The sequence below is a fragment of the Bos indicus genome, chromosome 17 (genome assembly GCF_029378745.1).
Source record: "Bos indicus isolate NIAB-ARS_2022 breed Sahiwal x Tharparkar chromosome 17, NIAB-ARS_B.indTharparkar_mat_pri_1.0, whole genome shotgun sequence".
In the NCBI taxonomy this organism is placed as follows: domain Eukaryota; kingdom Metazoa; phylum Chordata; class Mammalia; order Artiodactyla; family Bovidae; genus Bos; species Bos indicus.
Window position 1 is genome coordinate 17,589,040 of NC_091776.1, and position 12,600 is coordinate 17,601,639.

Here is a 12,600-nt window from a genome sequence, read left to right on the forward strand (position 1 = left end):
CTTTTCCTACCAGCTAGATCTTTTGGCAATAAAACCTAGTCTTGTAGCTTCATATGCCATTGGTGTCTCCTCCCTTTACCTCTCTACAAGCTCTGGCCACACATTTTCTAACTGCTCACTGGCCGTCTTCACCAGAATGTCCCTCAACATCTGCACCTTGACACAGCTGACCCTGAACGGTCACCAAACCTGAACGTCCTTCCCAAAGGCACAACCCTCTCAGTCCTCACCCCTCCCATCCTTCCAGCCGTCTGGCCCCCAAACCTGGCTGGAAGTCACCCTATAGTATATTTGCTTATATTTGACTTTGTGGCAAGGTATTATGATGTATCTCTGTACTAGACGTAAGTTCCTTAAGAGTAGAACCTGTACCTGATTCATCTTTATATTCATCGCATCATTTAGCAAGTGCCTTGCACATTGGAATACTCACTAACTATCAAATATTTATTTCATGCATGAAAAGGGTATTCAGACTTAACATAGGTTGCAGTGAAATCAAAGGGACCCAGAGGAATGGGGAAGGGCTGTAACGCTGTTGTGGAAAGTCTAAGGCAGGGAGGACGGGGGCATTGGTCTCTCCAAATGCCTTACAGAGTCCTGTGTATTTGTATGCTCAGTCACTCAGTTGTGTCTTACTCTTTGCGGCCCCATGGACTGTAGCCCATCAGGCTGCTCTGTCCATGGAATTTTTCAGGCAAGAATACTGGGGTAGGTTTTCATTTCCTACTTTGCTTACTGAGCCCTAGTCATTCCAAATGTTTGATAAGGCATGATTTAGTGACGGAGTGACTATGCTCCTGTCTTCTGCAAAGCTGTTGGAGTGGTGGGGTGATGCATTCTCTTTTTATTATCTCTAGCGGCACAAAGTTAGGAGCCAGAGCAAGGGGACATATTATACCCACTTTCTACCTAGGGTCATGAGGCATGGACCCCAAGTCCCTGCCTCCCCCCCACCCCAGACTGCCACAAATTTATGTAATGTCTACAGACGTTGAGTGAAAGGTGATAGGTCAACACCATCATCATCATACTTTTTCATTTTCCTGCTCTGCTATGAGGTTCCTAAGAATGAGGATCTATCTACCTTAATATTTAATTCATTAATCTTCATAATGCTGATGCCTGGCACATTGGTGCTCAATAAATATGTGTGGAAGACCAAATGGTCCTTAGAGCTTAATAAAGATGGGTTAAAAATAAAGATGGGTTAATAAGGATGGGTTAAAACAGTTAGAACTGGACATGGAAAAACAGACTGGTTCCAAATCAGGAAAGGAGTACATCAAGGCTGTATATTGTCACCCGGCTTATTTAACTTATATACAGAGTACATTATGAGAAATGCTGGACTGGATGAAGCACAAGCTGGAATCAAGATTGCCAGGAGAAATATCAATTACCTCAGATATATAGATGATACCACCTTTATGGCAGAAAGTGAAGAACTAAAGAACCTCTTGATGAAAGTGAAAGAGGAGAGTGAAAAAGTTGGCTTAAAACTCCACATTCAGAAAACAGATCATGGCATCTGGTCCCATCACTTCATGGGAAATAGATGTGGAAACAGTGACAGACTTTATTCCTCGGGGCTCCAAAATCAATGCAGATGGTGACAGCAGCCAGGAAATTAAAAGACACTTGTTTCTTGGAAGAAAAGTTATGACCAACCTAGACAGCATATTAAAAAGCAGAGACGTTACTTTGCCAACAAAAGTCCATCTAGTCAAAGCTATGGTTTTTCCATTAGTCATGTATGGATGTGAGAGTTGGACTGTAAAGTAAGTTGAGCGCCAAAGAATTGATGCTTTTGAACTATGGTGTTGGAGAAGACTCTTGAGAGTCCCTTAGACTGCAAGGAGATCCAACCAGTCCACCCTAAAGGACATCAGTCCTGAATATTCATTGGAAGGACTGATGCTGAAGCTGAAACTCCTGATTTGGCCACCTGATGTGAAGAACTGACTCATTGGAAAAGACCCTGATGCTGGGAAAGATTGAATTCAGGAGGAGAAGGGGATGACAGAGGATGAGATGGTTGAATGGCATTACCAACTCAATGGACATGAGTTTGAGTCAACTCCGGGAGTTGGTGATGGACAGGGAGGCCTGGTGTGCTGCAGTCCATGGGGTCGCAAAAAGTCAGACACAACTGAGTGACTGAACTGAACTGAACTGAAAAATGCTCATGTTTACTAAGAAATGCTCACTAAAAATGCTCATGATTACTAAGAAAAATTATTAATCAGCTGTTTGTTAATATTCACAAAATGGCCCTAGAATCTATATGCCTGAATTAGAATTTTTTAAAATACTAAATCAGAGTAGTTTTTACTCTAACAGTGAGTTCTCCAGACAACTTGCGTAAGCATTACCTGTGATAAATGTACATATCTGCACATATACATTATATGTATAGTTCAATTCATGTGCCCACAGCCCAGAATGACTGAATGTAATCTCTTGGGGTGAGCCTGAGAACTTACATTTGAAACATGCAGAGACTAGACTTCCTGGTGGCTAAGTCAGTGGTTAAGACTCCTAGCTTCTGAAGCCAGGGGGCGCAGCTTTGATGCCTTGTTGGCGAACTAGGATCCCACATGCTGCAGGGCACAGCCAAAAAGTAGAAAACAAAAACACACACTGTAGAGTTGTCAAGGTAAGTTACAATTCAGTACATTGGCCTAGAGTGACCAGTGACACAACAGTCACGGGTGTCAGGGGAAAAGTTGATGCAGCTCAAACTCAGTTATCCCAAAGATCCAAGGAACTCTGTTTCTGAGTTCTTTAAGCATGTGACTGATCTCATTTTGTTTTAGACACCCTAGAGCTAGGAAACTGGAAAAGATGGCCACATAAGATCCTTCCTGGATATGTAACACTATGAAAAATACATTCTCTGTCTTCCGCCATCCCTCCCCCTGCCCCGAATTTAACATACACAGGAACAAAACTTGGACCTGTCATTCTGTGTTGGGGATGAAAATGGCTCAACTGGTTTGTTTTATTTTTCAGTTGCTTTTCTGTCTGCTAATTCAATCCAGTGTTCTTCAATGACTACTTAGTGCAAGGTCTGGGCAAGATACTTCAGAAGAAACTTAGAATATGAATCAACAATCTGTAAGGAACTCACAATGCAGGACACAAGAGAAGAGGTAAGCATTTGAATGTTAGGGAGCGACTCAAAATGCAAGAAGAAGGTCATGAGACAGTGCTTGTTGAGTATGGAAAATTAATCTTACAAATGATAGCACCCCAGAGGGTTCTGAGGCGAGCAATCATTTCAACCTGGGACTGTTTTTGAGCCCAATCTTTACAAATGGGAGAAGATTTGGAAAGGCAGGAAGGAAAAGGGAAGGGTGTATACAGGAACTGGAATGACATGAGCATATATTGGATGAGAAGGGGTAAAATTATTTGATATGGCTGGACGTTTAATAAAGATAGGAAATAGATGAGTAATTTGGAGAGTGGCTTTGTGTGTGGGGGTGGGGAGGGTTTCTGAAGCCATTTCATCAGAATTTTGGACATTTTCCTGTAGGTAAATTAGGGGAGGGAAGGGGTCATGCAGTTTTTTTCAACTAGTATTTTAACAAGATTCATCAGATGGCAGCTTGAAGATGATGTTTAAAGAGAAAAGATGTGAAGTAGAATAGACCAGTTAGAATGCTATTATAATGGGCCAGACACATGGTCAGATGACTTTAGCCAAGATGAGAGTATAGGAGGAATGAAAAAAAAAAAATGATTTCAAGAGATATTGTGAAGTAAGAAAGGATAACGGAACTCAGTGATCAATGGGAGATGGGGCTGCAGAGGAGAGAGGGGAAACAAACTGAGCAGCCTTTGTCACTGGATAAGTTGTTGTTGTTTAAAACATTTATTAGTTGGCTGTGCCAGGTCTTAGTTGTGGCCAGGGATGGAACCCAGGCCTCCAGCATTGGGAGTGTGGAGTCTTAGCTAACTGGACCACCAGGGAGCTCCCACTGGATGAGTATTGATTGCTGGTCAACCTTTCACACCTGAAGATGTTTCCATAGGTGGAAATGCTTTGCCAATGCATTTTTCCATTGACTTTCATTAGCTTTAGTAATAATCCTGTCTGTGTGCCTTTCCAGGCATTTCTCTATTGCATTCTAATGTGAGCTGCTACCAGTTCTACTTGTTGAGGGCAAATGGAGAGTCTGACAAAAACCAGGCCACTGTATCAGTGATCAGTCATATCTGAGCATATCTGCTGTTCAGTGAAAGTATGGTGGGTCAGATAAAAGGAAGTAACTAACAAAAAAACCATAGACGATGTTAGATAGAGAGATAGACAGATAGATACAAGAATTATGATTAGGAGGAAATGCTCAGTCCTTATGATGTGCCATCATTTCAAGAACACTGAACCTGAACCTAGTTTCCACACTGTGTTTGCTTCCTGAGAGAGGAAAGTGCAAGCTATTCTTGGGGCTTACTCAACAGCTCAGAAAGAGAAGAGAAAGCAGACCCTGAATCCCCTGAGGGAGAGCCGGGCTCCAACTCACAAACCATCAAAAGGGGATCTTCCGCTTCTACAGTGAATGAGTGTCTGACCCAGTCGGTAAATAAGGAACTTAAAATAATGAGAGTAAATGACAGAGAGGTGTGCGTGGCACTGGCCTGCTATTCCGGAGAGAAAGGCCAACACCTCCGGGAAGGACAGTCTGATCATACGGATTGTCTTATCCAGCGAGAGGGAGACACTGTCCTAACCTAACCCTCAATCAAAAACTAAAGGTTTGATGGCGATGCAGGTGGAGGTGTCTGGAAACAGAAGGTTTCCAAATGATGGCCTCAAGGAGGGGCACGGGAGACCACAGAAAGCGGTCAGTGAGGGTGCACTTCTGGAAAAAGTGAGAAGTTGAGACTGCAGATATGAGTAAAAACTGGAGGGAACTTAATAAACATCACAGCCAGAAAATGGGGGTAATTTCCACATCTGGGGCCTTCCAGAGCTGTGCAGGCAGGAGAGAAGCCACGGAAGGCCCAGATGAGGAAATTGCCCCAGAGGGCAGAGAAAAGGCATCTCCTGCAGGCTGCCTGGGTGAGAGCCCCTCAACGGCACGAGTCTGGCAGCCGAGAGCCACGTGACCCCTGCGAGAGGAGCAGCAGCAGTAGAAAGGAGAGGCGGTGGGATCCCCGGACCCCGCTTAGCTTATCACCACTTCTGCCTGGGCATGTGCGCAGCCCACGGAGCACAGGCTATATGGGCAGTCCCAGCACCACTTCCGGCAGCTCCAGGGACCTGCCAGGCAGAAGGCTCTCAGTTGGAAAGAGGATGGAAATAGGAAGGATGATAATGCAGGCAGATACTGAGTGTACTAGGAGGGCTTCCCAGGTGGCTCAGTGGCAAAAAATCCCCCTGCGAAGCAGGAGACTCGGGCTCCATCCCTGGGTTGGGAAGATCCCCTGGAGAAGGAAATGGCAACCCACTCCAGTATTCTTGCCTGGGAAATCCCATGGACAGAGGAGCCAGCTGACCAAAGTCCATAGGGTCACAAAAGAGATGGACTCGACTGAGGGACTAAACAACATTATGTGCGAGGTGCTGTACTAAGTGCTCTACACCTTCTGTGGCTCTAAACCCTCCCAGTGAACTGATGGGGCCCTGTTATTACACCCAAATGAGGAAACTGAGGCACAGACAAATTAACTCATCTGTATTTACACAATCTGGGTTCCTCAGCACCGCAAGAGACCTCAGACGGCTCTCTCTTTATCTGTCTGAAAAGCAAACTCAGAGGAACCGCAGAGAAACAGATTAACTGACCGTCCCCGCCACAGCACTCTCCTGTAAATGTTTACACTCAGAGGCCTTGAACAATGCCTCTGCTTATCTTCCAGACGACTCCCTGATGCGGGCAAAGAGTTGGGGGGGGGAATAAATTTGCTAAGCTTCCGATGTAGGCATCATCCCGATCAGAGACAAGAGCATCTCTGTAATGATGAAGAGCACTATAATTTTAACCTTGTTATTGGACTAAGCACAATTTACACTGGTGATGAAAAAAAAAGGAAAAGATTTATGAGATATAAGATAGAAAGATAAACTCTTGTCCCTTAGTGGCTATTAGAAACATTGCCAAAATACCATAAACGTGTGAAGGATGACATGATTATTTTTGCATTTCCACTGGGCATTCCCTACACTGCAGGAATTTATGGGGACAGAAGTCCGCAGTACAGATGGCAGAGACGGGGGGTGGGTAGAGAGACGTCACAGTGACCAAGCCCTGGTCTGAGGCAGCTACAGAGCAGGTGGCTTGAGGCATTGAGAGCGTACACAGTCCCCTAAGGCACCACACCTGCCTGAATCCTCTTTATTTCCTGGTCCACCCACCTGCTCTTCAACAGCTTTGGTGGCCATTACACTGTCCCATGTTTCATCAGGATTTGGTGTCAGATTCGGATCCACCAAAAAATCTGGAACCTGAATGGACAAGACAGTCAAGGAGACACAGGGAGAACCAGCTGACACTCATCTGCCTGCCTTATAACTACAAAGCTCCATAAACAGAAGCTTCCAAGATGTTAGAGCCACCAACTCGGCCCCAGGGAACCATGAGAAGTTTCCTAAAAGAGAAGGGGACGAGACGGCGGAGTGTGGTTTAACTGAAACCACTTGGGAAATGTTCTTGCAGCTGACCAGTCTAGACTGGAAGGGACTTCGTCAGCATTCACATCTGAAGGTCCAGTCACAGGAAGTTAATCACGGCTGGGTTTGCTGAGTCAGGTTCAGGATGCAGGCTGTATCAAGACCTGGGGTTACAGCAGGTAATGGGTTCAAAAGTCTGAGGAGCTAGCAGCCAACCTCCTGGGCAGGAAGTAACTTTAGGCATTGACCTCTGGAGAAACTTGAGAGCAGTTTTGGTCTTAGTAAGCTAGAACAACTATTGGGGAAATTGGGGTTCCGAGACTTTGTTCATTCTTTGGTAACATCACTCATTTCTTCCTGAGCACCTAGTAGAGACCTCTGCACTTCATGGGCCTGTCATACAGAAGCCAACCAATGGGGATGAGGGTTCCCTTTCCACAAACTGGGTCTCATCCCAGTGGATCCCTATCACGCCAATACAGATAGTGAGGGAAACAGTTACAGAACATCTGCCGGTCGGGACTTCCTTGTGGTCCTGTGGTTGAGAATCTTCGTTCCAATGCAGGGGATGCAGGTTTGCTCCCTGGCTGGGGAACTAAGATCCCACATGCTGCAGGGTAACTCAGCCCCGGCTCAGCAACTCCTGAGCCCACGCCGCAACCAGGGAGAAGCCCGCATGCCACAACTGAGACCTGACACAGCCAGAAATAAACAAACATTCATTAGAAATAATATCTGCTGGTCACTTGAGATGTCCCAACGAGAGACGCTATGTGAACAGGCATGCTGTGCAGACAGTCTTGTGAAGCACGTACTTGTGAGTCCTTCCGTGTGTACAAATGAGGACTACGTGCCAGAGAGATGGGACTGAATATGACAACTTCTATATCTGACCAAGACAGTACTTTAGTTGCTGTATTCCATATCTAAATTTAAGCTGCAAATGAAAAAAAAAAAAAAAAAAACAAATTTTACAACTCTAAATACACTCTCTACTACAGAGAACGGTGACTAAAGTGAAAGCAAAAATAACTGCTCACACCACGATTTGAGAAAACCTAAATCTGAAAATAATCATTTTTATTTGTATGCAACCAAATAAGGATATTAGGGAAGCAGTGAGTCCCAGCATTCTAGCATTTACCAGATACCAACATGATGTGAGGGAATTCTTTAAGGTCAGATTTGCATATTCTAAAATTTACATTAAACCTTGCCCCTGATGTGTAACCTTAACCTCCCATCTGAAAAACGGGCCAGTCACAACTTTACAGAAGAGCTATGGTACAGCTCCCATGAATGATTTCGATACTTTCAAAACTTCAAACACATGGGAATAAGTCTTCACATCGGAAGAGTGCTTTAGGCTTTTAAAAGCACTTTTACCTGCATCATCTCATTTGATCACATTTGATTCTCACAACATCCTTGAGGCAAGGTGTTTGTAGGTGGATGGTTGTCATAACAAAATATGGTTGAACTGGGGGTCTTTCTGTAGAGACAGGATGAATCACTACTGGGTACAAAAAAAAAAAAAAAAAAAACCAGGTGATAACTAAGAGATGGAGAGAATCTAAACTCCCTGTTAACATGTCACACAGCCTCAGTATGAACCAAAGTGGTTCAAGTGCCACAACTCAGCAGAAAGGTTTAAGAACTGCTTACAATCCCAGTGTGTTTTTGTCTTCTCTATGCTTTTAGAACACAGAGAATGCTCTGGGCTTTTGTTTTGAAACCTCTTCGGCTTGTTGCCTATTTGTCTACAGATTGTGAGATTAGTCTATTTGCTTTAAACAGATCGAACAACCTTTCAAATAAGCAGACTTCTATGATGGGTTGACTTATTTTGGATGTGCAAAGATGTTTACTGAGCTTCTCACCTGAGACTCGACAATCCTGTCTCAGTTAGCGTGTCACAGTTAAGAGTTGAAAGGGGAGTGCTGTCTGTTGTAGCGTGTTTTGCAAGATGGCAGAAGAAAAATGTCTCTGTTACAATATGATCAGCTATCTGCATCTCCCCAGGGATTTTTCATGAGCCTAAGAAGGAAATCTTAGTCAAGTTCCCAAGGGTAAACCATCTTTGTCAAGAGACCACTGAGAACAATTTCTAAAGATGGAAGACACTCCTTCTGTGTTCCCAGCATCTGGGTTAGCACTGGGGGTAGAATGGAGGGCTGCTTAAGCCTTGCATCTCAGAAAAAGCATCTTCTAGTGAATTGTGGATAATTGTATAGGTTTTACATAGTAACTTATCACAGCAAAAATAACAAAATTAAGGAATGAAGATAATGTCCATATTTCACCCCTCAACCCCTCCTTCGTTCTACAGAGGGAAACGGGTGAGAAGAGAATAAAAGGGCTGCCGCCAGTCAAGGAAGTTTACACTTAACCCACCCCTCTCCGGCCTGAGTGCACACAACTCACTGCCTGGGGGGCTGTCCAGGCAGAAAGGACAGGGTGAGAGTCAGGGGGTGCTGGGCATCAGGACATTAAACAGCAGATCATACTAGAAACCAGGGCTCAGGATACAAGCTTTCTGGTCCCGACTGCATCTCTTATCATTTTCATGACTTTGGACAAGGCATTCTGCCCACTTCCTGTGTACAACTGAGGGGCTTGGTCTAAGTGTTCTCCAAGGCTCCTAACAGCTCCTTAAAATTAGTGTCTTTTTGGTAAAGTGAGTGTAGGGAGGTTGTAAAATGAAGCATGATTATCCCTGTTGGCTGTAAAAGAATAGGCCCTTGAAGGCAGTGCGAAAACAATCCACAAGGAATCCTTGTGATGGGTTAGGCATCTATACAGAAACACAGAATTGTGTGTTCTGCATAACACCAGTGGAGACACATGAGGCCATGTAAAACGGGGCTCAGGTAGGAAAGCCCACATCTTAACGCAGAAAATCAGGCTTCTGAACCTAAGCCGTGCCCTAGCTTCCTTACAGTCTCTCCCCGTGATAATGTAGCACCTTGAGCACACAATTAAATGTCAGCCACAGAAAACATTTCCCTAGGCTTTGTTGTTCCAGAAGGGGATTTTTTTGTCCTCAATATAATGGATATGCAGAAACAATGATAGAACAGACATTTTTTTTCTAAAGCGATGACAAACACACTGCTGCTTCCTCCCTCCCTCCTTTCCTCTTATCCCCACCCCCCAAAATAAATCATTGTTTAAAAAAAATCCCATTGTCTATTGTCCACGGAGATCAAGATCTGCCTAGGAACCGTGCTGGCGGGCTCGAAGCTGCCGCGAGCAGCCGGTAGGTGGCGCACGAAGGCAGCGCAGGCGGGAGCTCGGGACCCATCCCGGCGGGGGCGGTGGGGTGCGGGGGAATCTCACCACCCCACGCCCGCCCGCCGCCGCCTTCCACCCCCTCCTCACGTGCTAATTGCTGAATACTCTACTGGGACTTGGGTTAAGGGGAAAGAAAGCGGGAATGGGAGGTGGGGGAGGGAGGTGGGGAATCCGGTTCCGAATACACAAAGCCTCCGGGGTCGGCGGCCGAGGAGCAGGGCGTCCCCTCCCTTCCCCCCATCACCCAGCACCGCCCGGCCGCACCCGGCCGGGGCTCCGGCCAGACGGGCAGACAGACCACTGGTGGTGGGAGGCGGGTGGTGCGGGGTGGGGATTGCCGGGGAGAGGGGTCGGGGGGTGTGATCTGGGTTTAGAGCCCCACGCCCGGGTCCTTGGCGCACGCCTAAGCCTGGATACCTCCCTCTCTAGCTCACCTATCCAGAGCACCCCAGTTGCTGTTCAGCCGAGCATGGGGCTGCCTTCCGACTCGGGCAAGGCCAAGGCCAGGACCCGCTGCGGGCACGGCCCCCAAGCAACAGGGTCCGGTGGGCCCCGGAGTAGCAGGCTCCCATGTGGCTGCCTGAGCCCGGCTGGCGCCATCCGCCTGCGTCCCTCAGGAGGACTGGCGACCCTGCCCCTCCCGGGTCAGCCCGCGCTGAAAGGGCCACGCGGTCGGCCACGCGGTCGTCCACGACCCCCAACCTCTGTCTAGTAGAACATGGTGTTACATGCTTGATGGCCCTAAAGTCAGACGCCTGGGTTGAAATGTGAGCCTTGACACCTGGGGTCTTTTGATCTTGGGGATGTCCCTAAACCCCCCAATCCTCCTTCTCCCCAACTATTAAAAGTGGCAGTAAAAAATAAAATAAAAGTGGCAGTAATACTTACCTTACAATAATGATGTGAGGATTTTTAAAAAGTGATGCTTAACTTAGCAGGAGGCCAGCCTAGAGTAATTTATTAACAACCCGACTCTCCTTGGAGCTGGAGGATGATGCACAATTTGTTGCCCCCTGAGACCCATCTGGCATCTTTGTCTCCTAGACTGAGGAGCAGGGGGCCAAGAGATGAGCCGAAGAACATCCTTAGACTGGTCACTCCTAACAGCAGATGCCATCAGTTTGTCCCTCTTCAGCCCTCTGCCTCCATCCGTCTTCCTGCCCCTGATGCTGGGCTGCGGCAGTGTGGGGCCCCTGTCCTCTCCTTCCTCTTTCCTGGGTATATGTTTCTCTTCTCAGTTGGAAAGGTCTCAGAGAGTGTATAGGGCTCTGGGGTCAGACACACTCAGATTGGAAAATTCTGAGCCCACGTCTCCTAGCTGGGACATTGGGTATGTCATTTAACCTCCCTGAGCTTCAGTTTGCAGCTTTATGAAATGGTGGTCATGATTCGTACCTAAGGGTTCCTCTGAAGATTAAAGGAGATAAAGTTTCTAAACAGCCAGGTATATACTATCTGTTCAGTCGATTTTTAAGTTTACAGTTGAAATTAGGTCAGATTATCTTGCAGATCACTGGAGTTTCTGCAGACAGCCACCAAAGTTGAACCCCAGAACTACTACCGTTGAGCGTCTCGTCTCCCTTCTGAGTCAGCAAGCTTTATTTGCCCTCCAGGAAGAGAGCAGAAATCCAGTGAGGCCACATTCTCTTCTCCCCAGAGCCTCACAAGCATAACTCAGACACTTAGATAGGCTTACTCAGTCTTTGGGGTCACCAAAGGCGCATTTTAGAGCAATACTCCATCTAGAAGTTTCTCTGGGGGTGGGCCTTGCTTTCAAGCTGCATCTAAGCCATGGTGTGTGGCTGGATAGTCAGCGACTGGGTTACTGTCAGCATTTGTCACAAATGTACTTGCTGCTACACAGCAGAGATGTGGTGGCTAGGGTGGGACACTGAACCACCCCCTACTTGAGGCAGACAGGAAGTCAGGAACTGTTGACTGTTTTCTAGAAAGACATTTGGACATTTCCATCAGCATCAGATTTGTATGGCTCTTGGGAAGAGCTCAGGTATTTGTTTTGTTTGGGGGTTTGTTTGTTTGTTTGTTTTTGGCTGTACCAAGTCTTAGTTGCAGCATGATGGATCTAGTCCCCTGACCGGGAGCTGAACCTGGACCCCTGAATTGGGAGCACAGAATCTTAGCCACTGGACTGTGAGGGAAGTCCCAGCCCTGGTATTTGTACAGCTCTTGAGAGAAGATCATTTCCCGTGGGCAGCAGTAGAGCCACGAGGCAGCCAAGGTAGCCAGCCTCCAAGATGGCCCCCAAGGACCCCTGCTTCCCAGTACTCATGTCCTGGTGTAGTCCCCTCCCTGTTAAGCAGGGTGACTTGTGTAACCTTGTGTGTGACTTCCAAGGCCAGTACATAAGAGACATTGTGACTTCCACTTTGCTGTCCCCTGTATCACTCACCATGGGGAAAGCCGGCCACCAGTGTCGTGAGAACACTCAAGCGACGATGTGAGTGGACATGGTCCACATGTCAAGGAACTGAGGCCTTCTACTGTCAGCCAGCACTGACTTCCCAGGGAAAGTGATGTGAGTGAGCATCTTGGATGAAATGGGTCCTCTTACCCCAGTCAGAACTTTAGGTGACTGCAGCCCAGGCTGATGTCTTAACCTCATGAGAGACCCTGAACCCAAAACACACCCTTAAGCCATCCGCAAATTCCTGACTCAGAAATGC

The 12,600-nt window shown here is 46.7% G+C and overlaps 1 long non-coding RNA gene across 2 annotated transcripts in view; it reads left to right on the plus strand.

Annotated features, from left to right (window-relative positions):
• Positions 1-12,600, plus strand: part of LOC139176693 (uncharacterized) — a 136,344-nt gene that overhangs the window by 112,508 nt on the left and 11,236 nt on the right. For both annotated transcript variants that reach the window (XR_011561100.1, XR_011561099.1), the window contains exon 5: positions 3,016-3,155. This is a non-coding gene — a long non-coding RNA (uncharacterized lncRNA). The remainder of the gene's footprint in view (positions 1-3,015; positions 3,156-12,600) is intronic.